Source organism: Xenopus laevis, chromosome 5L (genome assembly GCF_017654675.1).
Source record: "Xenopus laevis strain J_2021 chromosome 5L, Xenopus_laevis_v10.1, whole genome shotgun sequence".
NCBI lineage: Eukaryota > Metazoa > Chordata > Amphibia > Anura > Pipidae > Xenopus > Xenopus laevis.
Genome location: NC_054379.1, coordinates 63,866,833 through 63,891,601, shown reverse-complemented (window position 1 = coordinate 63,891,601; position 24,769 = coordinate 63,866,833). Strand labels below are relative to the sequence as shown.

Genomic DNA, 24,769 nt, shown 5'->3' with positions numbered 1-24,769 from the left:
AAACGGGGTGATCAAACAAAGGGTTAAGCAGAAGAGTTGTCGTAGACAGGCAAAGCAGGATACAAATTGTCGGATTGTCAGGAAGCAGGCTGGGTCAAACACGGATAATCAGATCAGAATTCAAAGACAAGACGCACAAGGCTCAGGAAACCACAAAAACTAAGTTCTATCACGGGCAAACTCTGGAAGCCCTTTCACACTATTTATACTTTTTGAACTTGGCACCATTGCGCGCTGGCGTCTTCACGCCAGCGCACCTGTGCCTTTAAGAAACATGGAGGTGCGTGCATGCTCCCTTAGAGGAGCAAGATGGTGCCAGGACTGGACCATGCGGCGGGCAGGTATTTTTATTACACCGAGGATAATAACACCAACTATCTGCCTTTTGGGGATCTTAGAAGAGATAATCCCACCTTAATATGCCAGACTTTGATACAGCATCCTACTATTTTATGCAAATAAAAAAAAAACTGTTGCAATGCACTGGATGGGTAACTCCCCGCCCCCTCCCTTAGATCTTGGATGCAACTGGTCAACAACGCAGCCAGCTCTTTAAGCTCACCACGAAATTAGAGGAGGATCACCAACTAAATTCGACAAGGTCTGGGGCCCGTGGTGTGAGACTGACTTGATTTCTACACCCTCTGAGGCAACCTGAATTAGGGAAACCATATTCAACACAGGAAATTAACCCACCCCTAAATAGGATCACAGATCAGACTGGGCCTTAAACTTTAACAAAATTACTCTTTGGGGTGTCCAGCAAACCCCCCCCAATGATTTTGGTTTATACTATGCTTTGTGTCGACTTTTACCGAATACCTGATTACACAACTATGAGTTAGTCTGCTTAATTGTTTGTTTTGGATGTATAATGGATGTACAAAACAAAATAAAAAAAACTTACCTCTTAAAAAAAAAAAAAGAAGTCCCCTGCTATTTGTCTATAATGTCCTCTAATGTACTTGTATGTGTAATCATGTCCCTCTGCAAGACCCTTTTTTATTCTCATAATTTAAGTCTTCCATCCCTCTAACCAGTTTAGTTGCACATCTCTGCACCCTCTCCAGCTCATTTATATCCCTTTTATACTAAGGACTAGAGTCCAAAACTGCACTGCATACTCCAGGTGAGGCCTTACCAGGGACCTGACAGCCTTGTCTGGATGAAGATTTGTGTATGGGGACTGTGCTTCACCAGTCAGGAGTGGTGCCAGTAAATTCACCCACTGGTCCTACCCTTTCAAAGGTCATTTGAAATGTCTCTGGGTCATCTCTATATTTTTAACAGAAGAGGTTGTGGCATGGTGGTTGCTGTCTCAGGAATGGATTGTGTGGCCTGGAGTTGCAGCAGTTCTCCTGCTATTTGAAGAGTGGATACTGCAACTGCCTGATTAGTTGTATCTGCTGATCCTGTTGTTGCACCACATTTTGCATAAATAAAATTCTAACAACATATATGGCAGGTTCCCATAGAGTAAGTGTCAAGACAAGAAAAGTCTCAAAGAAAAATGACTTTTATTTCATCTGGCAGCAACAGATTGAAAAATAAAGGCAGTTTTCTTCCAAAAACAGTTTAAACAAAAAAAAAAACAGCAAGAACAGTACAATAACAACTTAAAGGCAGTAGAGTTACAGACCTCCACACAGGAGACACATAGGTTCCTGTGTGAATTGTCCCTGTAAGGGAGGCTAGTTTATGGTATTCATTCCACTGTTTATTTAGAGGAACTTTGCATGTGTATGACGGCAAAACACTTGAATCTTACATATGAATATGCAGAAGTCAATTCCTATACACTGCAGTGAAAAGGTATTTTTAATCATTAGTTTTCCTCAGGGAGTGCCCTTTGACTGCTTGCCACGGTCTGCGATTTCCAATGGGTAAGAAAATACACTTCATGTGCTATTGTCCTAAGAGCAGAGCTATCAACTTTTTAACAACAATGTTCCGGGGATTTGTGACCCTTTCTAATAATAACTTTCCTTCTCATAAGAGCCTAGGACTTGAGTTGTGTTTGGTATATTGATCAAAGAACATGTTTTTATATGGGCAGTAGTGAAAGCATTCATTTGAATAGATGCTGTGTGTTCTAGTAGGGACATAGTCTGACCACATTGTGAACACTGAAAAATTCTACTTTCAGGGCAAATGGTACTGAGGGTGGTCGCAAAGTGCTTTGGTGCCTGCGGTTTTTAGTAACACTGGAATGGTGCCATGTTGCCCAACAAAACCACTGCTTTGTCAATATCTTTTCAATGTGAAGGGATGCATGTACATTTTAGATGGAAGAAGTAGTGGGTTGCATTCAACTACTGCTACTGCTGGGCTTCACACAACTTTCATGCTGCTTCCTACTTTCTATGTGTAGCTTGAGGTGGTGAGTAAAAGAGAGAGAAGTAAAAAGGGAGTGGCATATTGCATAAAGAAAAAACACTGCTTCCTACTTTCTATGTGTAGCTTGTAGTGGTGAGTAGGAAGTAAAAAGGGAGTGGCATGTTGCATAAAAACCTCACTGTAGTAGTTAAAGGGCCAGCAACACAAGAATTTTTATAATCCATCTATATGCTCATACTGTGGCAGGTATACATGTATGAATATTTTTATAATATATATATATATATATATATATATATATATATATATATATATATATATATATATATAATTTGTTTTTTGTTTTTTTTGTTTTTTTATTAGTATTATTTATTTATTTTTTTCTTCTTATGTACACAGCACTGTACAGCAGAACAATACATTAATAGAACAAACAGGGGGTCATTACAAAAACAGATACAATACAAAGTACAATAATAAATACAAATAAAAGTACAGTTTACATTAAAATAAAGTGTCAAAGAGAGAAGAGGACTGAGGTCCCTGTCTTGTAGAGCTTACAATCCAAATGGTAGGGTAACATGACACATATAGGAAGATATTAAGTGCTGCAAGTAACAGACATTGACACTTCAATATAAGTGCCACCTCAGGGCAACATTTCCTCTCATTTCAATTTGGTCACAAGTACAAAAAATATCTTTTGTGCCCACTATTAAATCTGGTATGCAAAACATATTTTCCTTGACATTTTTTTGCCTTTTCTAGTCCTTTAAAGATATTGCCAATAAACGTACCGTTAACAAGCTTGTGTATGGATGCAGTCATATTGCCAGTCATTTCATGCCCATTTAGTACCATATTCTTATAACAGATAGAGGGAGGACAATCCTTTAATACCATGCTTGTACACCGACATACATCCCTCCAGCTGCTCCTGAACTACAACTCCCAAAACCCCTGTCTTTTTTCAACCCCAAACCTTCAGTGGAAATGGAGACTTGTAATTCAAAAAAGCATGGAGCTGGAACTTTGAGGATTAATAAAAGGTGCTAGATCACCCCTTTAACACTGGGCACCAATATAATGAACATAACTGGTTAGTAATCAGTACTGAGTCCTGCCAACAGTAACATGAAGATCAATTAATTAGTAATCAGCCTTACTACACTGTTTGTTAGTTGTTCCTTTTTAATATATTTTATATAGATACCTTACTTACATTACAATAACATAAACTTTATCTTACCTGGTTCTGCAATTATCAGAAGATAGACAAGGAACTGCTGCCCCAAGACTGCACTTATCCGAAACAAGGAAGAAAAGAAATTCTTTGTGTAGGACAGAGCTCGCTATTTGAAGAAGCCACCCCCAAGCAGAAGGAAAAGCCAATCATATAGGAGTTGGGGAGGAGAAAAGGGTTGCTGAATGTTGCTTAGGAGAGGGGGTTGAAAGAGTGATATATTATTGTAAACTTACATTCAATATGTATGGAGTGCACAGAAATATGGAAGGAAGGCAAATAATATTGATAACAAGCAGTGAGTTGGGCATTCTGGAACTAGTAAGAGCAGGCATGTAGGCAGGGCATTATCCTACACACCCTCAGCCTCTAGTCATGAATAAATGCAGGCAGGATTTCTGCTAGCCAGGAAAGTAAGACGTGAGGGGTGTGGGGGTTATAAATTGTGTTGCTTGTTAAATGTTCACTCTATGTTCACAAAAGCAGTCCACAAATAAAATAGGAAAGCAGCCTTCAACCAAGGGTCAGGATGCATTAAAAGATAATAGTTCCCCCTGAAGATACTGCTAGGAGCTCCCCAGATAAGGTGGTGTCCCTCTACTTACCAGCAGGGGCGATCCTGGCTCCTCTGCCGCATGAGGCAGCAGCATTTGCTTCTGCCCCCCACCCCCGGAAATACTCTTAAAGTACCAGGAGCAGCATTTTTGCCGCCCCTGATACCTAGTGGGGCGCTGCCGCCTGAGGCGACAGCCTCAACTTGCCTCATTGGCAAAGCACCCCTGCTTACCAGTGAGTGTACAGTGGGCCCCCCTTCCTATATAATAATTCATGCTATAGGTTCATTTATCAATTGTCTTCTGAGCTGGGCCTGGGAAACAGCAGAATTTATGTAACATACAATCAATTGTGTCACTTCAAGTTTTATGGCTTGGATGATTTTTTGGACAGACATAATATCAAAGGCTATTGTAATACTAAACTCTATAGTTAATATAGGTATGGTATATAGAATTTGTATGAAAGTAGGGAGGGGTGTGTGTATGGATGCTGGGTTTTCATTTGGAGGGGTTGGACTTGATGGACTTTGTCTTTTTTCAACCAGATTTAACTATGTAACTATCCCAGCAACAGAATTGACCCATTGGTACACCAGGAGAAAGTTTTGCAGGCAGGTGGGATTTGTAGAGCGTTTACTAGGCCACTGTGGGCAGATGATGTTTTCGTGCTTCAACTTATTCCAGTTCTCTGTGCCAGACTTAGGGTTCCCACCTTTTCCGGAAAAAAATACCGGCCTTCCTATATATTTATAATTTTTCCCTATTAATAACATTGGGATCAATCATTATTTTTACTGGCCAGGCTGGTAAAATACTGGCCAGGTGGCAAGCCTACATCATCATGGTGACAAAAAACACTAAGTAAGTCTGTCTGAAACCTATTTTAGAACCCTGCTCAGGTAACCCAGCCCATCCCCTCTTTTTTCACCATTAGCCTCCTATTGTTGTATTGTTCTACCTGGGAGACACAGGCTTGGCACATTAGGGAAAGAAAAAACTTGCCCAAAAAGTAGCCCAGATCTGTACCTTGGCTAGTTTGTACTTGCCTGGTCTTTAAATTAGTAGCCAAACATGCTCAGTGGACTCTGAGCTGTTGAGAATCTAAGCTGTATGGGGTTGTTGCAAATGATCAAGGAGAAAATTAGGTTGGCCTGTAGTATAAGTTGATGCTACAGGGCTGATTATTAAATTCTGATGCTAGTTGCATTGGTTTATGTGCTGACATATAGTAATTATCTATATTAATTACTATTCAGCCATATATTGTGCCATTTATATTCAATGTGTACTGTAGATTTTGAGTCAGTCCCTAAGCTCAGTAACAGATAGCAGCACAGAGCATGTGCAGTGAATCAGCAGAAAAGAAGATGGGGAGCTACTGGGGCATCTTTGGAGGCACAGATCTTTGCTGCTTAATGGCTGGCTTGGGCTGGTATAGAATCCTAAAACATAATGTACAACATTTCTAGCCTACTTCTTGAGTTAAGCTTTAGTTCTCCTTTAAAAGCAAATATAAAGGAGGTAGTCATACCTCTCACACAGCGCGGCAATTTTTTAGACCATGCCCATTTTTGTGGCCACACACCATCATTAACATGTTCAACATTTGGCAGGTTATGACCGTTTGAACATATTTCTGTGTTTTTTTCAGTTATTACAGTTTTGGTAATGAAGGTAAACTGCCCATTAAGCCGTGAGTCTAACTTCACCCAAGGGACCTTTTATCTTATATTGTTATAATTACTTATTTGCTTATCTCAAAATTGTTGCAATAGTATCTTACCTGCTGCTGTGGCTGTTCTGGGCTCTCTGCCAAAAGGCAATTAAGTTAGAAACATTGTGTCAGGGTCAGCCGGGATTCGACCTCTGGGGTGTGGGTTCCTGGAATTGTGCACTCTCCAGTTGAGCCACTGGAGGCTCTCATGGCTGCACCTGACCAGTCCTTCAACTACATTCATTGTAGTTTCTGTCTGCTCCCTTGTCTCCACCCATTTCATTAGTTTCATGTGTTCTTTTCCCTAATCAGAACCCCTTATAAACCTGTCCATGACCATAGCTTCTTGCTTGGTAATTTTGCATCCTAACCCTGATCTTGTTGTTCTGTGCCTTGATTCGTTACCTGTTCCTGGATTCCTGTTCTCGAGATCCTCCCGTGTTCCTGATTCCCAGTCTTGCTCCAGTTCTCCTGTTCCCTCTTTACCTGTCTTGTTGGATTTCCCAGTTGTGACCTTGGCCTGATTACTGGACCCTATTTGCTTGCTGCCAGACCGCGACCACGGCCTGTCTACTGGACACTGTTTTCTTATGCCGATTCCTTATTTCACTGACTTGTACAATATTTTCTTCAACCACCTGTTTTGTTTTTGCCTCATTAAACCATATTTTCTTTCACCATTTCTCTAAGACTCAGTACAGCTATTTTTGGTTATACCCCTGGTTCACTAACATACAGGCTTCTATTTGATTATTTTAGTTCAGTGTGATCCTTACACACTGTTTCTTTTTCTGGCTGTTCAGTGCCTAGAAAATCGAGACTTTCCAGTACAAATAAGGGACTGGGGGTTGAGCTGTCAAAAGAGGGACTGTCCCTCTGAAGACAGAACAGTTGGGAGGTATGGTCCGAAGCGATGTTAGAAAATGTGGGAGCTGAAGCTGTATAGAGTATGTGGAACTTTTCACTTGTAAATATTAAATTAATTGAAAGGGTATGCTATAGCCCCCTAATGTAAGTGAAGAGAAGGAGGCTAAGCTCCTGATGCAAACAGAAAAGGCTGTTTGGGGCAAGTAATAATAATGGTGTATTTTAACTTCCCAGATATTGACTGGTGCAACAGTACTGCCAGGACAGTTTAAGGGAAAAAGTTTTTAAACTTGTATGGCAACTTTATGTCACAGGTTGTTGAGGAGCCAACCAGAAATAATGCTATACTGGATCTATTGATTTCCACTGACCCAGAAAATTATATAGATGGTGCAAGTTATTGAATCCATGGGTAATCGTGACCATAATGTGACCTCATTTAATGTTTGGTGCAGATAACAAATATACACTGGGACAACAAAGACCGTGTATTTCAGAAAAGCAAATTTCAACTCCTTAAAGAGGTGGTTCATCTTTAAGCTAACATTTAATGTTGTAAAAGAGTCGGTTCTAAGCAACTTTTCAATTGGTCTTCATTATTTATTTATTATGGGTTTTTAGTTATTTGCTTCTTTCTTTTGGCGCTTTCCAGCTTTCAAAAGGGGATCACTCACCCTGTCTAGGAAAAGATGCTCTGTAAAGTTGCAAATTTATTGTTATTGTTACTTTTTATTACTCATCTTTCTATTGATGCCCTCTCCTATTCATATTCCTGTCTCTTATTCATATCAAGGCTATTTGGACCATAGCAACCTGAATTGCTGAATAAAAAGCTAAATAACTCAAAAACTACAAATAATAAAAAATGAAAACCAAGAGCAAATTGTCTCAGAATATCACTCTCTACCTCATACTAAAAGTTAACTCAAAGCTGAACAATCCCTTTAAGGGCTGCCCTTCAGAGAATAGATTAGGGCATTATGTTTTCTGCCAAAAACACAGAACAGAAATGGTTGTTATTTAATATATAATTTAAAATTGTTACTGTTCTCAATTTATTGCCTTAAGAAGTAAATGTAGAAGTGTTCAGAAACACCCTATGTGGCTTTTTATGCGCCTTTAATGAATATAAACACTATAATAAATGTTGTAAAACAGCAATTTGGAAGGCAAAGATAGAAAACGAGGAGTGCATTGTGGCAGAGGCTAAGGCTAATCAAGAACATTTATTCAAATATATTAACAGTAAAAAGATGCTGGTTGAGATTGTGGCTCCATTAAATAATCATTAATCAATGTGGTTGCAACAGATACAGAAAAGGCAAATGTGCTAAGTCAGTTCTTCAGTGTATACAATAGAGGAGGGAGAGTTCCAAGACCCACCTCATAACTGGGTCAGCTCAATCTAGTCAGTGGCTGACTCAGGATATGGTTTATAAACAGAGACGTAACTAGAGGGGACGGGCCCTGGCGCAGGACGTGCAGCCGGGCCCCGTCCCCTCCGTACGGCCAGAAACGGCCGCAGAACAGAGTGGCGCGTGAGCTGCCGGGGGGCCCTGAGGGGGTGCAGGCCCTGGCCCACCCCCTGCTCCCCCGGTAGTTACGTCACTGTTTATAAAGCTTTACTAAAAATTAATATGCACAAGGCGCCAGGGCCAGATGGAATACAACTTTGTTCAGCTTTTATTAAGGGCAGCTATGCCCAAAATGCATCAAGCAATATTTATAGTGCAAAGAAAAATATCATGTTTTTTGGAAGTGAAACTATAAAATATTCTCGTCATTGATACCTACACTTTCATACAGTAGCCTACAGGCATTGATTTATAAGACAATAGGTTCTGGGCTAGGCCTGTTTCCTGTAGACCAGGGGTGCCCAGACTTTTTCACCTCTCCTGCCACCTGATGCCGTCAAGAGATCTACCTTAAGAACTCAGGAGGTAGGTACAAATGTAATTCCATGTATAAATACCACCATAACTCATATCAGGATGGTAGAGGCAATACCATGTATAATACAACCAGAACTTATATCAGGATGGTAGAGGGTTAATACGATGTATAATAGCCCCAATTTTTATACCAGCTTGACACAGAGGCAATTCCATATATACAGTAAAACCCACCAGAGCATAGACATAGAAGCATGGCATAGTAGTAATTTAATGTTAAATGCCTGCATTTACACAAATCAGCTGTGGGAACCAAGACTGGGATAAACTTATCAATCAGCCAGAATAAAACAAGATGCACTGACTGACAGTGTGGGAGGAAGAGAGAGGGTAGTGTCTGCAGGCTGAGGCTAGAATTATTGCTTGGTCGCTCCTTGCTTCTTCTTTACCCGCCCATATTCCAATGCAGACACGGAGCTACAGGAGGGGGTGGGCTTTACGCTGATCACCAATGAAAGCTATTCTCAGCACTTCTGGTAGTGTGTTTCAGCCTATCGCGGCTGTGTTACTTGACCTCGCCTGCATTCAGAAGGGAGGGAGTGCGAGCACTGGGAGAGCTGTGCCTACGTGCACAGTTAAAGGAACGGTCGTGGTCTACCAGGAACTTTGAATTTATCGACTGGTAGACCGCGATCGACGTCTTGACCACCCCGGCTGTAGACAATGATCAACAAACTTGGGTGCTATCTAGGCTACCTGACCAGATACGCCATATTTGTATATACTTAAGCATTTGGTCTTTTCTGTCCAATGCTGCACTCTCCATTGCTGCCACGTTATCCATAGCTGCACACAATTCTTTGCATGTCGGTGGGGAGCAGTCTTTCCAGTGAAGGGTAATCAGTCTTTGTGCCTCTGTGCAACTAGAGGAGAGAGAGGAATGCCAGAGTAAACTTGGTAGAGTTCTGTAGAATGCTCTACAGTTGTAGAGAATTCTACACCAAGGATGGTGAAGCCCCACAACAGAATAACGCATAAAAAAACGTGGATAGATTTGTTCAAAGCAGGGGTTCCCAGAGAAAAAATAAATGGGGTCCCCACAGTTGAATTACATAAGAGATGGAAATGGGTGGTGGGCAACAAAGCAAAGATAAGGGTTCCCACCAGTGAGAGTAATGGGGAATGTAAGGTCTCTTCTTGTAGTCCCAAGGCGGAAACCACAGAGTTAAAAAGTCTTATATATGTTATCTTGAAAATAACAACATGCCTGTTAAATTGAGCCCTAACTGTCTTGAGGAAAGGCCCACTGCCAATGTAGGAAGGAAAGAAGTTTGGTGCTATACTTGTTGTAAAACTGGCCACATAGCAAGGGATTGTACCAGGTTTAAGTGATATAGAAACACTTTCTGGCATAAAGAAAAGGGAAATAAAAATTCCCAAAGGGAATATAGTGTACTTAAAGCCCAAAAGGAATTGCAATGTGATGAAAATTACAGTCTGCAAAAGGCATGGCAGAATTGTAAAAATGAAATAGACTTTGTTAAATTCGAACTGTCTAGAATTAAGGTACCTCAAAGTAAGTAAAATTGGTGGTTAAATGGGAGAAATTGCCTTCAGTTCCTGAATAGAATCTAATTGTTGTTTTGTCTTTTTCTGAGTTTGTGGTTTACAGAAAGCAGAGGAGATGCAGTTTTCCAACATGGCAGACAAGACCATACAGACTTCCTCCCAAATGAAGGATCCATCAAGAGAGGACACTACAGAGGATTTAACCAGTGAGGGAGAGGAAGACAGAGGAGCATCTGTAAACCTGGACATTTATAAAGACTCAAAGACTCTGGCAAGATTCAAAGAGGGGCATGGGAACACGTGCTCATTTGGGGACAGGCAGTCTGTTTTGTACAAAATGTAAATTAATTTTATGTATGTGTGTGTGAAGGCAACTATATTTGTTCTGCTGAGTAGTGATTTATTTCACTCCAGAAATCAAAAGGTGGATTGTAGTGCAAAGAAAAATATGATGTTTTCTGGAATGAAGTGAAACTATAAAATATTCTCGTCATTGATACCTACACTTTCATACAGTAGCCTACAGGCATTGATTTAAAAGACAATAGACTCTGGGCTAGGCCTGTTTCCTGTAGACAATGATCAACAAACTAGGGGCCTGCTGTCACGGTCAGCACCCAACACCAGAACAAACACCAGGCACCCTGGTCTCGGCTCGTGCTTCACCAGTAGTGTGACCTCCTTTGGGCCTCGGGAGGAGCCCTCGGAGGATGCCATCTGGACTTAAAAGAGAGGTGCAAGATGAGAGTTCTGGATAGGCAGAGGGGCTCGACTGTAGAGCAAAGTCTTTGGATAGAAGGTCGTAGTACAAGGCGTTAGGCAATAGAGTAGGCAGAGCAGGCCAGGTAGAGGCAGGCAGAGAATAAACGTAGTCAGGCAGGCAAGGGTCAAACCAGGAAGTCAATCAGAGGGTTAAGCAGAAGAGGTAGTCGGTATTCAGGCAAGGGTCAGGATCCAGAAGTCAGAATAGTCAAAAGCCAGGCAGGGGTCACAACAGGAATCAAAAACAGGTTTAGACAGATATAGCTTAAAGCTCAGAAGCACCAGCAACAAATCCTATCACGAGCAATGAGATATATTAAAAATGTCCCTTTATACCTTTAAATTTCGCGCCATTGCTCAATGACGTCATCACGCCAACGCGCACAAAACCCGGAAGTGCACGTGCGGCGCGCACTAGGAAGGAGCCGGCACCAGGGAAGAGGACCACCAGGGTGAGTCTCCATTACATTACCCCCCCTCTCTAGGGGGGGGGCACTGGACCCCCAGGCTTACCAGGAAATTTGGTGTGAAATTGCTTCCTGAGGCGGTCAGCTTTGATGTCTTCTACTGAGACCCAAGAGTTCTCCTCAGGACCAAAGCCCTTCCACTTAGTGAGATATTGAAGCTTACCGCGTACAATACTGGGGGAGGAACAGACAAATAACGAACATGAGTGGCAGGTTTCAAGAGGGAGACATGAAAAGAATTAGAAATTTTAAAATTAGCCAAATAACTGAAGACGAACAGAGTATGGGTTAATTATTGCAGTGATGGGGTATGGGCCTATGAGCCTGGGACCCAGTTTGGGAGAGGGAACCTTCAACTTAATATGTTTGGTGGATAACCACACTGAGTCTCCTATCTTATACTTGGGTGCTTCCCTACAGAATTTATCAGCAGCTTTCTTTTGAGCAGATGTAGCTGCAGCAAGACAGTAATGCACCAGAGACCAAACCTTAGAAAATTGTTCTACAGAAGAGTTAGCAGTAGGTACAGAGGGAACCAGAACTGGATGTAACCCATTGACAATAAAGAAAGGGGACTCCCCAGAGGAAGAATGGGTAGCATTATTGTATGCAAATTCTGCTCAGGGTAACAGTTCAGACCAGGAGGACTGATTATCAGACACATAACACCTGAGAAACTGCTCAAGAGATTGGTTCACCCTTTCAGTTTGACCGTTGGTTTGGGGGTGATACGCAGTGGAAAAGGATAACTCAATCCCTACTAAAGAACAGAAAGCACACCAAAACTTCAGAAACAATATTTTCAGGAAAACCATGTAACTTAAAAATGTGAGTAATGAATAGATCAGCCAAGGTTTTAGCAGAAGGGAGGTGTGGAAGGGGAATAACCTTTGGCAGATCGGACAGGAGTTAACAAAGGCCTTTGCATCCTGTTTGAAAGAAGACCACCAGACATAGCGGGATAACAGAGACACCATTTTAGTAATGCCCGGATGCCCCGCCATTTTAGAATCGTGAACCTCCTTCAACACTTGTTCCCTTAACTCCTGTGGAACGAACAGCTTCCCAGAGGGAGTATCTACGGGAGCAGATGATTGTACAGGGGACAATAAGGAGGAAAGGTCAGATTCTAGTGCTGCTACAATTACTTCCCTGGGAATGATGGGGATGCACTCACTAGACTCCGAGGAATCGGACTCGAAGCTTCTAGAGAGTGCATCCACTTTAGTATCTTTGGAACCAGGCCTAAACTTTAGAGAAAAATTGAACCTGGTGAAAAACAGCGCCCATCTAGCCTGCCTTGGATTTAGTCACTTGGTCGACTCAATATACAGAAGATTCTTATGATCAGTATAAACCGTGATCACATGTTTGGCAGATGCCGCCTTTCCTCAAAGGCCCATTTAACAGCCAACAATTCTCTATTTCCGATATCATAGTTGATCTCAGCAGGAGAAAATTTCTTAGAGAAAAATGCACAGGGATGCACTTTGTTGGTTGTCGGATGCCTTTGAGAAAGGACTGCCCCTGCCCCAACTTCAGAAGCATCTACCTCTACAATAAAAGGAAGTGCAGTGTCTGGGTGTCGAAGAATGGGGGCAGAACTGAATTCCTTTTTGAGGAAGTCAAAAGCTTGTACAGCTTCAGGAGGCCAAATGCTGGGGTCAGCACCCTTCTTAGTCAAATCAGTAATGGGGGCCACAATTAGGGAAATTTTTTTAATAAACTGACGATAATAATTTGCAAACCCTAGGAACCTTTGGGTAGCACGCAATGATTGGGTTGGGTCCAATCCAGTACAGCTCTCACCTTGCCTGGATCACAACGAAAAATAAACACCAAGACAAATGAAATTTTTTAATAGCAAAGCCTTTATTAAGAAACAACTTACAGAAAGTCCACTTCCTGTCCTCTTCAGAAACAGCGAAAAGGCGATTGATTTCTCCTCCCTGGCTATTCACTGACATCCTCCTCCCAGTGTCCATCAGCAGTGTCACAGGCTCTCCTCTCCTGCAATTTCCCGGCCCTTGGTGTGACAGCGGCTCAAGTTTGTTCCTGTGCTGGCGGCGATCAACTAACAGCAGTGGGTCCCCTCGCTTCCCTTCCACTGGCCTGGCCGTCTACAGTCTCCCAACGCAAACTTGTTCCTGCACTTTCACTGTGCATCGGCTTCCCTGCTCCGCTCTCCTCACCTCCCTCTCAGTCTCCCCTCCTCCCCAAGCTGCTGCCCTGGGCATCCTCCTTTAAGTACCTTGGAGTTCATAGAGACCTGAATAAATTTATGGAACTCAATCTCGACCCGCTATTATCCCTGTTAGAAACTAAAACCAAACTATGGAATTCTCTTCTGTTTAACCTACTAGACAGAATCAATCTCTTTAAAATGATTCTACTCCCCAAATTTACATACTTGTTTCATCAAGCTCCTCTCACCCTCCCTAGTAAACATTTCCATAGGCTAAAAACATTGCTTTCTACACACTACTGGGCCGCCATATCTCCCCGTACGTCTCTTCCAATCCTACAAAACCCTACAGACAAGGGAGGCCTGGCGGCTCCTAACTTGTTTCACTACTATTTAGCCACTAAACTAGTAACATCAGGGTGGTGGGCAGCCCGACACCCCACAATGCAGCCACAACTATTGAAGCACAAACAGTGGGTTCATATGAGGCTCTAAAAAACCTGCTCTACCGTGGTACCAAAAAGAAATCCGCTATATCCCCCTTAACAAAAGCAACAGTACAGGTCTGGAAGATGGCCCTAACACACTTCCCCAGAAGAGACCCTATGCCTCTACATATACCCCTTTATGGTACAATCCTCAACTCCCACATTTACAAACTATTCCAAACCCCGGGATATGGGCCCGACACAATATTAAATACTTTGATCATATTACGGAAAATGGAGCTCTCATATCCTTTGATTCACTGAATACCAAATATAATTTACCGAACCAGATGTTTTTCCGTTATATTCAACTTAGACATGGCTGGAAAGCAAAATTTGGCAATTCTGTTCTTGACTCCACCCATCGGAGATTAGAGGAAATGATATTCACCCCTGAGCTCTCAAAACCGATCTCCCAATTCTACTCTTTATTAAGTATACCAGAGAACCCGGTCCTACCAAATCTTTATACAAAATGGATCCGTGATATACCGAACCTCACTTCCGAAATATAGTTAGAAATACTGGAAACACACAGTGCACTGTTATTCAGTGCTAAGGACAAAATTATACAATTCAGATACTTGTATAGATCTTATTTAATGCCACACAGGTTACATCTAATAAACTCGAATATCCCAGACATATGTCCAAAATGTAGCCACACCCTGGCTGATTACATTCACATTGTCTGGAGTTGTTAGGATATACACTTGAACCACTAATCTTCCTACTTAACCAGGTAGAGGAAACTGCCCCTAATCCAGCAGAGAGAGCATTGCTGTGCTACCTTATAATTCAATCAATAAGAAACTTATTGCTCTCAACTGGAAATCTAAACAACCGCCTAAAAAGAAACAATGGGTGGAAATGGTAAATGCCTCAGTTCCTATGTACCAGCTTACATACCTAAGATGGGGCTGCCCAAAAATGTTTGATAAGGTATGGTCCCCATAGCTAACCGAACATCTACCAGACCTGCTACCCCAGGCTGACTCATGAGTGGGAAATCATCTCTCCCCCCCCCTTCCCAAGGTCAAGAAAGACAGTAGTTTAAATAGAATAGACTAAATAGAAATTGTTGTTTTATTGTTAACAGAAATTGCTGAACACAGCTCTCCGTTATATTAGGAATATAAAGACAGTCAAGCCGTTGGACATAAGAGGTTTATTAAAATTTAATTAATAACAATAAGTCATACAGATGAAACGGAACAACTGTGTTTATATGCTGACTGTCGTTGAAAACTGTGTTAATTTGTATTTTTTTTAAAAAAAAAGGAATGTGTAATTCTATTTTCACTTTTGTGATGCTGTGTAATAACAAATGAAGCTACACTGTTTGATATTTGATGTATTGCTAACTGTTAAATAAAAAACTATAAAAAATATATATATATATGCGCACAAAATATAGACAAATTTATCGCCGAATATTTTTTTGCCAGTTTACTAACCTGCGGTAAATATAAATTAGCGAATTTTCTTGTGCAAGAATATGTGTTCGCCAGTTATTGCATTCTCTGAAAATAATGATATATACACAGTAATGCTTGGTTTATTAAACAGCGAAATGTGCGAAAGACAAAATTAATGTCAGAATAGTTGCAAAATTAGATGGCGGTGAATTATTTTTTACGTCAGCATCATTCTTTGCTGTAGCCATTGCTGACAGGAGAGAAATCTGTAGCTATTGCTGACAGGATGTTTTGGCTTTTGCTTCTATCTGCTGCAACAGTAGTAGTTTCAGCTCAGAGGCGTATTATTGGCAGTGGGCATCACAGTCCAAGGATTCGTCAGCCTAAACACTTTCGACAACGCTTGATACTTGAAGACATATATAGTTAGTTACATAGTTTAATATGGTTGAAAAAAGACAGTTCAAGTTCATCAAGTTTCGACCCCTCCAAATGAAAACCCAGCATCCATAGACACACCCATCCCGACTTTCACATAAATTATATATACCCATATATATAAAAATAGTCCAACGTTTCTTAATGCACTCCCCATACGTTAAACAATGTTGGGTGCGTCCTTTTCCATGGTGAGTCAATCCATGAGTAATGTACAAGTATTCCAGCAAAGTCGCACTCCAATGTATAGTTTAAAACATAACATTTAATGTCCCATCATAAAAGCATATAGTCACAACAGCATGTATACTCATCTGCACGGAGACATATCGCGATGTTTCGGGAGTCCACAGCCCCTTTTCTCAAGCATGTCCCTGGTGCGTGTCGCATAAAGTCCGTTAAGGACCCGAGAGTCAATCATTATCCTTGAAATAGTGCAACTGGTGTGCCAGTCACTGTGACATAGCGACGCAGCCGGCGTCAGTGCGTCATAGAAGCGAGCACACGTATCAGTCCGCTTACTGAAGCGTCAAACGCCATATTGATTATTGGCTACTCTCGCTCCATGGTGCCTAAGGAGTTACGAAATACAATAGACATTCGTAAACATTATACAGGATACAATGTAATCTTATCTATACAGCATACACATCAACTAGCTTTATACGTATCTATCAAATTTCACATACTAGTTATTGCTGAGTTCACAAATAAGCAGGTATCTATCTCAAATGAACAGATGTAAATCAAAGTCCTTATTCAAACCATGGGGACTCAATGACTTCAATCGGTGTATCCATTGTACCTCAGTGATACAGTTGTGATACAAATTACAACAGATAACGAATAACAATAACAATTAAAAATGCTGTCAAAACAAAAATAAGAAAGTAAGAGAGTACAAGGGTGAGCTGTGGCGGAGAATAAGTTTAGTACCTCTAGGCCAAATATGTCACTAAGAGATGCTCCAAAAAATTATTCATTACGAATATCTCTGTAAGCCAGCCAGGGGTTCCAAACTTTATTGTGACGTTTCGGTTTACCTTTTGGGAGGTCTCCTGAATCAGGATATTAATAGAACAATGAGTGGAGGCAGAAATAATATCGGACCAGGTATCATTGTCATAACAAACTTTTAGGTCACGTTACCAGCGACGGACAAATGGTAAGTCTTTAACGTCAGTTTGATGAACCATATAGTTATAATGTAGAGATTGACATTTTCTGAGGAAGAACCTGCAGAAACATTAGTTCAAATGGGGATGGGCGAGGAAAAGCACTTTCTTTCCATATGGACCTTGGAGATTTGGAGATAATGATAAACTTCTTGTGGAGGCAAGTCATAGAGATCTTTAAGTTGTTGAATTGTAGCCAAAGATGTTTGCCTTGTCAGTGAATAAATTGTAGTTAGACTATGTTGCTCCCACTAGAGAAAGTCCTGGTATGAAATGTGGGTTTGCAAAAAAACTGAGAGCAGGGCTAGAGCAAGATAACATATTGTATCGAGTACTAAATCTTCGCCACAGCTCGAGGGAATGAATAATTATCGGATTAGCTTGGTCGCTAATAGGTATACATTTAAGCCATAAGACATTCTCAATATATCTACAGTTCAATACTTCTAACTCAATATCAGCCCACAATGCCCCCCCCCCATGCCATATAGTCAGTTGGCTGGAGATCTCCCTTTTGCCTGTTATGGGAAGCCACAGCAAAGCTAAGGCGGGTCTTCTTGTTGTCCCAAACAAATTTGTTAAAGGCTTTTTGTAAATGTTCTAGCATACCTTTGGGAGGGGCAACCGGAAGGGTTCTGAATAAGTAAAGCAATAGGGGGAAGGCTGACTGTCAGGGAGCCGGGATGCTCCCACCAGGGAGGTTGTCAGGATCAAGGAGGAAGCCCACAAGGGAATCAAGGTTGCGGAACTACTACTCCGGGCGGCGATCGTGACAGTACCCCCCCCCCTCACGGGGGGCCTCCGGACCACCAGGACTTGGCTTCTGGGGAGTGGAAATCCCTCACAAGACGAGGAGCATGGACATCAGAGCGTCCTTCCCAGGAGCATTCTTCAGGGCCAAAGCCCTTCCACTTGATGAGGTACTGAAGAGAGCCCCTGGAGATTCTGGAGTCAAGGATCTTTTCCACCTCATATTCTTGTTGACCATCCACAGAGATAGTAGGAGGGGGAGGCTGGACAAAGCAGTTGGAGGTAGCGGGTTTCACCAAGGAGACATGAAACACGTTGGGAATTCGCATCTCAGGGGGAAGCTGAAGTCTGACAGCCACAGGATTGATCACCTCAGAGATGGAGAATGGACCTACGAACTTCGGACCCAATTTAGGAGATGGCACCTTCAACCGGATGTTCCTGGAAGACAACCAGACTTTATCACCGACCTTGTAGGGAGGGTCTACGTCTATGATCTGCAAACGTCTTATGAACCAGAGCGCTCTTCTCCAAGTTCGACTTGGTTGCAGCCCAAATAGCAGACATGTGGGCTGCATGGTCATCAGCGGCTGGAACATCAGACAACACAAAGTCCTGTGGGAAGGCTTGAGGATGTTGACCATACACTGACATAAATGGGGACCTTCCAGTGGAAGTGTGGCAGGCATTGTTATGAGCAAATTCCGCCCACGGGAGGAGATCAGACCAATCATCTTGACAAAGGGAAACGTGGTTCCTCAGGAACTGTTCCAAGGCTTGGTTCACTCGTTCAGCCACTCCATTTGTCTGGGGATGATAAGCTGAGGAGAACTGGAGATTAATACCCAGATCTTTGCACAGGGAACACCAGAATTTTGCCGTGAATTGGGAACCTCAGTCAGAAACGATCTCGGCTGGGAAGCCATGCAGGCGAAAAATGAACTGAATAAACAACTGTGACAACTCCACTGCAGATGGAAGCTTCTGTAGAGGGATGAAGTGGGCCATCTTGCTAAAGTGGTCAATGACAACCCAGATCACGGTGTTCCCACGGGAGGGAGGAAGTTCAACTATGAAGTCCATTGCCAAGTGCGTCGAAGGACGAGAGGGGACAGGCAACGGCTGTAGTAACCCGCTAGGGCGAGAATGGCTGGACTTGGAAGTGGCACAAACGGAACAGGCAGTAACAAAGTCTTTGACATCTTTACGGATTGTCGGCCACCAGACTAGATGCCGTAAAAGTTCAAGAGTTTTAGCAGGACCAGGATGTCCAGCTTGTTTGGAGCTATGAGTCTGTTGCAGGATAGGCAGACGAAGTTCAGGAGGTACAAATGCCATTCCGATGGGGGTATCAGGAGGGGCAGAAGATTGACCAGCCAGAATTTGATCAGCGAATTGAGGGTACAAAGAAGCGATGATCTTGATAGGAGGAATAATTGGCTCTTGTCTTTCAGGAGAACGATCCACCGGAGTGAAACTTCGAGACAGAGCATCGGCTTTCCGATTCTTGGAGCCAGGGCGATAAGTCAAGACAAAGTTAAATCGAGAGAAGAAGAGAGCCCACCTTGCTTGTCTGGGATTCAGCCTCTTGAGAGATTAAATTAACTCAAGATTCTTATGATCTGTGTAGATCGTGACTGGGATCAAGGAACCTTCAAGGAGGTGACGCCACTCTTCAAAGGCAAGCTTGACAGCCAGGAGTTCTCGATTTCCTACATCATAATTATGTTCGGCAGGAGAGAACTTCTTAGAGAAATATGCACATGGGTGCAACTTTCCATCAGAGGGATGTCTTTGGGACAAGATAGCTCCAGCTCCAACTTCAGAAGCATCCACCTCAATGAAGAAAGGTAACTCCAGATCAGGATGGTGGAGAACCGAAGCGGAAGTGAAGGCATCCTCCAGAGATTGAAAGGCTTTAATAGCAGATGGGGGCCACAAGCTGGGTTTACCCCCTTTTCGGATGAGGGCCAGGATAGGAGCAAAGCAAGAAGAGAACCCCTTAATGAATTGCTGATAGTAATTGGCAAAACCAATGAATCTCTGGATTGCCTTAGTGCTCAGCGGTAGGGGCCACTCTTGGATTGCAGACACTTTCACAGGATCCATCTCGAAACCCTCTGGGGAGATGATATAGCCCAGAAAAGGAATCTTGGACACTTCAAACACACATTTCTCCAGTTTGGCAAAGAGAGAGTTCTTCCTCAAATGAGAGAGTACTTCCTTCACCTGGGAGCGATGGCTTGCAAGGTCCTTGGAGAAAATCAGGATGTCATCTAGGTACACGACCACAAACTTTTCCAAGAGATCCCGGAAAATGTCGTTCTTGAAAGACAGCGGGGGCATTGCAGAGACCAAAGGGCATTATGAGGTACTCATAGTGCCCATCACGAGTGTTGAATGCTGTCTTACATTCGTCACCTTCTCGGATGCGGATAAGGTTGTACGCCCCACGGAGATCCAACTTAGAGAAGATTTTAGCCCCCTTCAGTTGGTCAAAAAGTTCTGCGATCAGAGGCAAGGGATACCGGTTCTTAACGGTGATTTTATTAAGACCCCGGTAGTCAATACAAGGACGTAGGCCTCCATCCTTCTTCTCCACGAAGATGAATCCAGCCCCTGCAGGAGAAGTGGAAGGGCGAATAAACCCCCGCTGGAGATTTTCTTGGATATATTCCTTCATGGCAGCGGTCTCTGCTGGGAAGAGAGGATAAGTGCGACCTCTAGGAGGCATGGTTCCAGGCAGGAGATCAACTGGACAATCGTAGAGACGATGAGGAGGGAGAAATTCTGCAGACTTTTTACAGAAGACATCAGAGAATTCCTTGTAAAAGGAGGGAAGCGTCTTCAAATCAGATGTAGAAATATTCACCCTCTGGATGGGTTCAGCAGGAAGGCAGTGCTGCTGGCAGTATGGACTCCAACGGGAAACCTGCCCCGAGGACCAATCAATGATAGGGTTATTGTAACAACCTTACCTGGTGGTCTAGTGGGAGGGGGTCTGCAGGGACGCCTGCAGCCCCCTCGGCGGGGCCGCCCGCCACGTTGCTCCTCTGGGCCGCAAATGGGGAATAGTTAGGGCGCGCGCGGCGCGTCTCTTCCTGATTTATGTGCGCGTGCGCGCTGGCGTGTGACGTCAGCACGCAGTGGCACGAAATTTAAAAGTATTAAAGGCACAGTTTGGATTTTTCTCATTGCCCGTGATAGGATTTTGTTCCTGGTGCTTCTGAGCTTTGTGCTATATTCTGAACCTGTTTGATTCCTGTTTTTGACCCCTGCCTGGCTATTTGACTATTCTGACTTCTGGATTCTGACCCTTGCCTGATTACTGACTACTGCCTCTGATTAACCCTCTGATTGACTCCCTGGTTTGACCCTTGCCTGTCTGATAACATTTGTTCTCTGCCTGCCTCGACCCGGCCTGATCTGACTACTCCTTTGCCTAAACGCCTTGTACTGCGATCTTCTGTCCAAAGACTTTGCTTTACTGTCGTGCCCCTCTGCCTATCCAGAACCCTCATCTTGCACCTCTCATTTAAGTCCAGGTGGCATCCAAGTTAGCCGAGGGCTCCTCCCGAGGCCCAAAGGCGGTCACACTACTGGTGAAGCACGAGCCGAAACCAGGGTGCCTGGTGTTTGTTCTGGTGTTGGGTGCCGACCGTGACAGTTATGCAGGCATAACCAAGGAAGCCCCAAGATGACTGGAACGATAACTTTTCTTTGTGTAAAGTCCCAACCTGCACAGGCAATTCCCCAGTCGTCATAGAGATAAACTCGGATTCAAGGGGTCGGTCATCAATGGCAGTTACTCGAAGTGGAGGAGTCAATGGAAACAGGGGAACATTCATATGCTTGGCAAAGAGAGCGTCCATGAAATTTCCGGCAGCTCCAGAGTCAATAAAAGCTGAGCCAACAATGGTCTTAGTGGACAGACGGATCTGTAAAGGCAGAAGAAACCTGTGAGAGTTCTCTTGTGACTTGGGAGTAGCACCCCCTACATGAGTCTTTCCAAGGTTACCTTGAAGAGCGGAACTCTGAGGCTTCACAGGACAGGAGTTGGCAAAGTGAGATTGACCCCCACAGTAGAGACAAAGTCCAGCCGTACGTCTCCGGAGTTTCTCCTGTTCAGAGAGACGAGCTCTTCCGACTTGCATAGGTTCCTCCGGAGGAATAACAGAAGGCTGCTGGGGGGTAGGAGGTAATAGAGGTCTTTGAAAGCGAGGAGCCAACATGGGTTGAAATTTCTTGACTCGGTCCCTATCAGCTTGATGTTCTCTCTGACAAGTGTCCACCTTGACAGACAAAGCAATGATGTCTTCAACCAGCGTGGGTAATTCACGGGAGACCAGGTCATCTTTGAGGCGGATAGAGAGACCATTGTAGAAGGCAGCATGATAGGCATTATTGTTCCAACAAGTCTCTGCAGCGAGAGTACGGAATTCAATGGCATATTCTGCTACACTGCGATTTCCTTGGCGGATCTGGAACAGACGAGAAGCAGCGGTCGCCACCCGACCGGGAGCATCGAACACAGTCCGGAATTCTTGAAGAAAGGCTTTGGAATCATCAATTTAAGGAGACTCCTTCTCCCAGTGTGGAGATGCCCATTCAAGCGCTTTCCCTGCCAGACGAGTGATCACGAAACCAACCTTTGCTCGCTCAGAGTTAAATTCTGCAGGTTGCAGGGTGAACCGAATCTGGCACTGATTCACAAAACCACGACAGGCTTGAGGGTCGCCACTGTAGAGAGGCGGTGCAGGAATACGTGGACCAGAAGTGGAGGACTGTGTAGCCATGTCGGCAGCAACTAGCGTGGGCGTTGTCGGCGTTGGAGTAGTCGGCGTCAGCATGGATAACTTTTCCAAAATCGCCTCCAGCGTGCATCCAACATAATTTTGCCGAGCTTCGTACGCCTCCATGCAGGTATGCAGACCTCAAAAGGCCCTGCCGAAATCTGGCTGAGCTTCCTCAGTGGGATCCATGGCCCAAGTATAATGTCAGGGAGCCGGGATGCTCCCACCAGGGAGGTTGTCAGGATCAAGGAGGAAGCCCACAAGGGAATCAAGGTTGCGGTGTCCAAAAGGGGTTAACCATAAGATTTATCAGAGTCCAGGCAAGAGTTCAAGGGCAGGCAGAATAATAAGCAAAGTCCAAAGTCCAGGCAAGAGGTCAGGCAACAAACGGGAACAAGATTTAGTCTCAAAATTGCAGACAGGAAACCCAGGAAACACACAGTAATGAATCCTATACTTGGGCGCCATTCTGGCGTCTTGGTAGGGTTTTTATGTTTGAATTTGGCGCCATAGTGACGTCATCGGCGTCCTTGCGCCGACGCGCTGATGTCATCGCGCCAGTGCCGCTACCCACGTGGCGGCCATGGGCGCCGCCATTTTGGGAGCGACGCCGGCAGGGGAGGACACGCCGCCCGGAGCTCCTGGAACTGCTCTGGGCGGCGATCGTGACACTGACATCGTACCTCAGTTCTTTTTAACATCAAAATTCTGTCTCCCCCTCTCCTTGGTTGTGGGACATGTTGTATCACCCTAAATCTAAGATCTTCTGAACTATGGCCCTTTTTCAAACAATGTTTTGAGACTGGTAATACTGAATTCCCCATATTAACTGTAGATCTATGTTGGGAGAATCTGTCCCTGATCTTCTGAATAGTTTCACCTATATAAACTAAGTTACACGGACATACCAACATGTATACTACATAACTTATGTCGCAAGACTAGTGTCTCTTAATATTGTAACTCCTGTTGGTTAATGGACTGCAAAATTCGTCACCTGTAAGTACAAAGCGACACTGTGCACAACCTTTACACCGGACCATACCATCCCTGGGAGGACCCAGGAATGTACAGTATATTGTCTTGGTGGTGGCCGCATATCAGTGTGTACCAACCTCCTACCTATGGTAGAACCTTTTTTAAAGGACATCATAGGTGGTTGCTTAAATTCCATTACTGTCGGATATGCATCTTTCAACAGGTGCCAATGTTTACATAAAATCTGTCTGAAATCTTCACTCCGTGAGTGATACTGCCCCACAAAAGTTAAACGCTTATCTCTATTAGCCATCCGCTGTCTGGCTTTCCCAACATTCGATTTGGCCTTCAATACTTGAGTGTTAAGAATTTGTGGTGGGTAGCCCCTATGTGCCAATTTATTTCTCATCTTTGTAAGATCATGATCCACTAAGGTGGGGTCATTAGTAATTCGACATACCCTAGTGAACTGACTGATAGGAATCGATTTTTTGACTGCCGGAGGATGAAAAATGTCAAATGTTAGTAATTGATATATATATATATATATATATATATTTAGAATTTATATTAGAATTTATAGAATTTAGTATCACAATAGCCTTTGATATTATGTCTATCCAAGAAATCATCCAAGCCACTCTTCAAGGCATTAACAGAATCTGCCGTCACAACATCACCCGGAAGTGCATTCCACAACCTCACTGACTTCACTGTAAAGAAACACCTACGTTGCTTCAAATGAAAGTTCTTTTCTTCTAGTCTGAAGGTGTGACCTCTGGTACGCTGATCCTCTTTATGGTTAAAAAGGTCCCCTGCTATTTGCCTATAATGTCCTCTAATGTACTTGTAAAGTGTAATCATGTCCCCTCACAAGCGCCTTTTTTCCAGAGAAAACAACCCCAACCTTGACAGTCTACCCTCATAATTTAAGTCTTTCATCCCTCTAACCAGTTTAGTTGCACGTCTCTGCACTCTCTCCAGCTCATTTATAACCCTAAGGACTGGACTGGAGTCCAAAACTGTACTGCATACTCCAGATGAGGCCTTACCAGGGACATAAAGAGGCATAATTATGTTTTCATCCCTTGAGTTAATGCCCTTTTTTATGCAAGACAGAACTTTATTTGCTTTAG

At 43.3% G+C, this 24,769-nt stretch overlaps 1 protein-coding gene across 1 annotated transcript in view; it reads right to left on the bottom strand.

Moving 5' to 3' along the window:
* Positions 1-3,657, bottom strand: part of abracl.L (ABRA C-terminal like L homeolog) — a 53,362-nt gene extending 49,705 nt beyond the window's left edge. Inside the window, 1 exon segment of the mRNA NM_001171619.1 lies at positions 3,587-3,657. The gene's annotated coding sequence lies outside the window, so the exon portion shown is untranslated.
* Between the last annotated feature and the right edge of the window lie 21,112 nt (positions 3,658-24,769).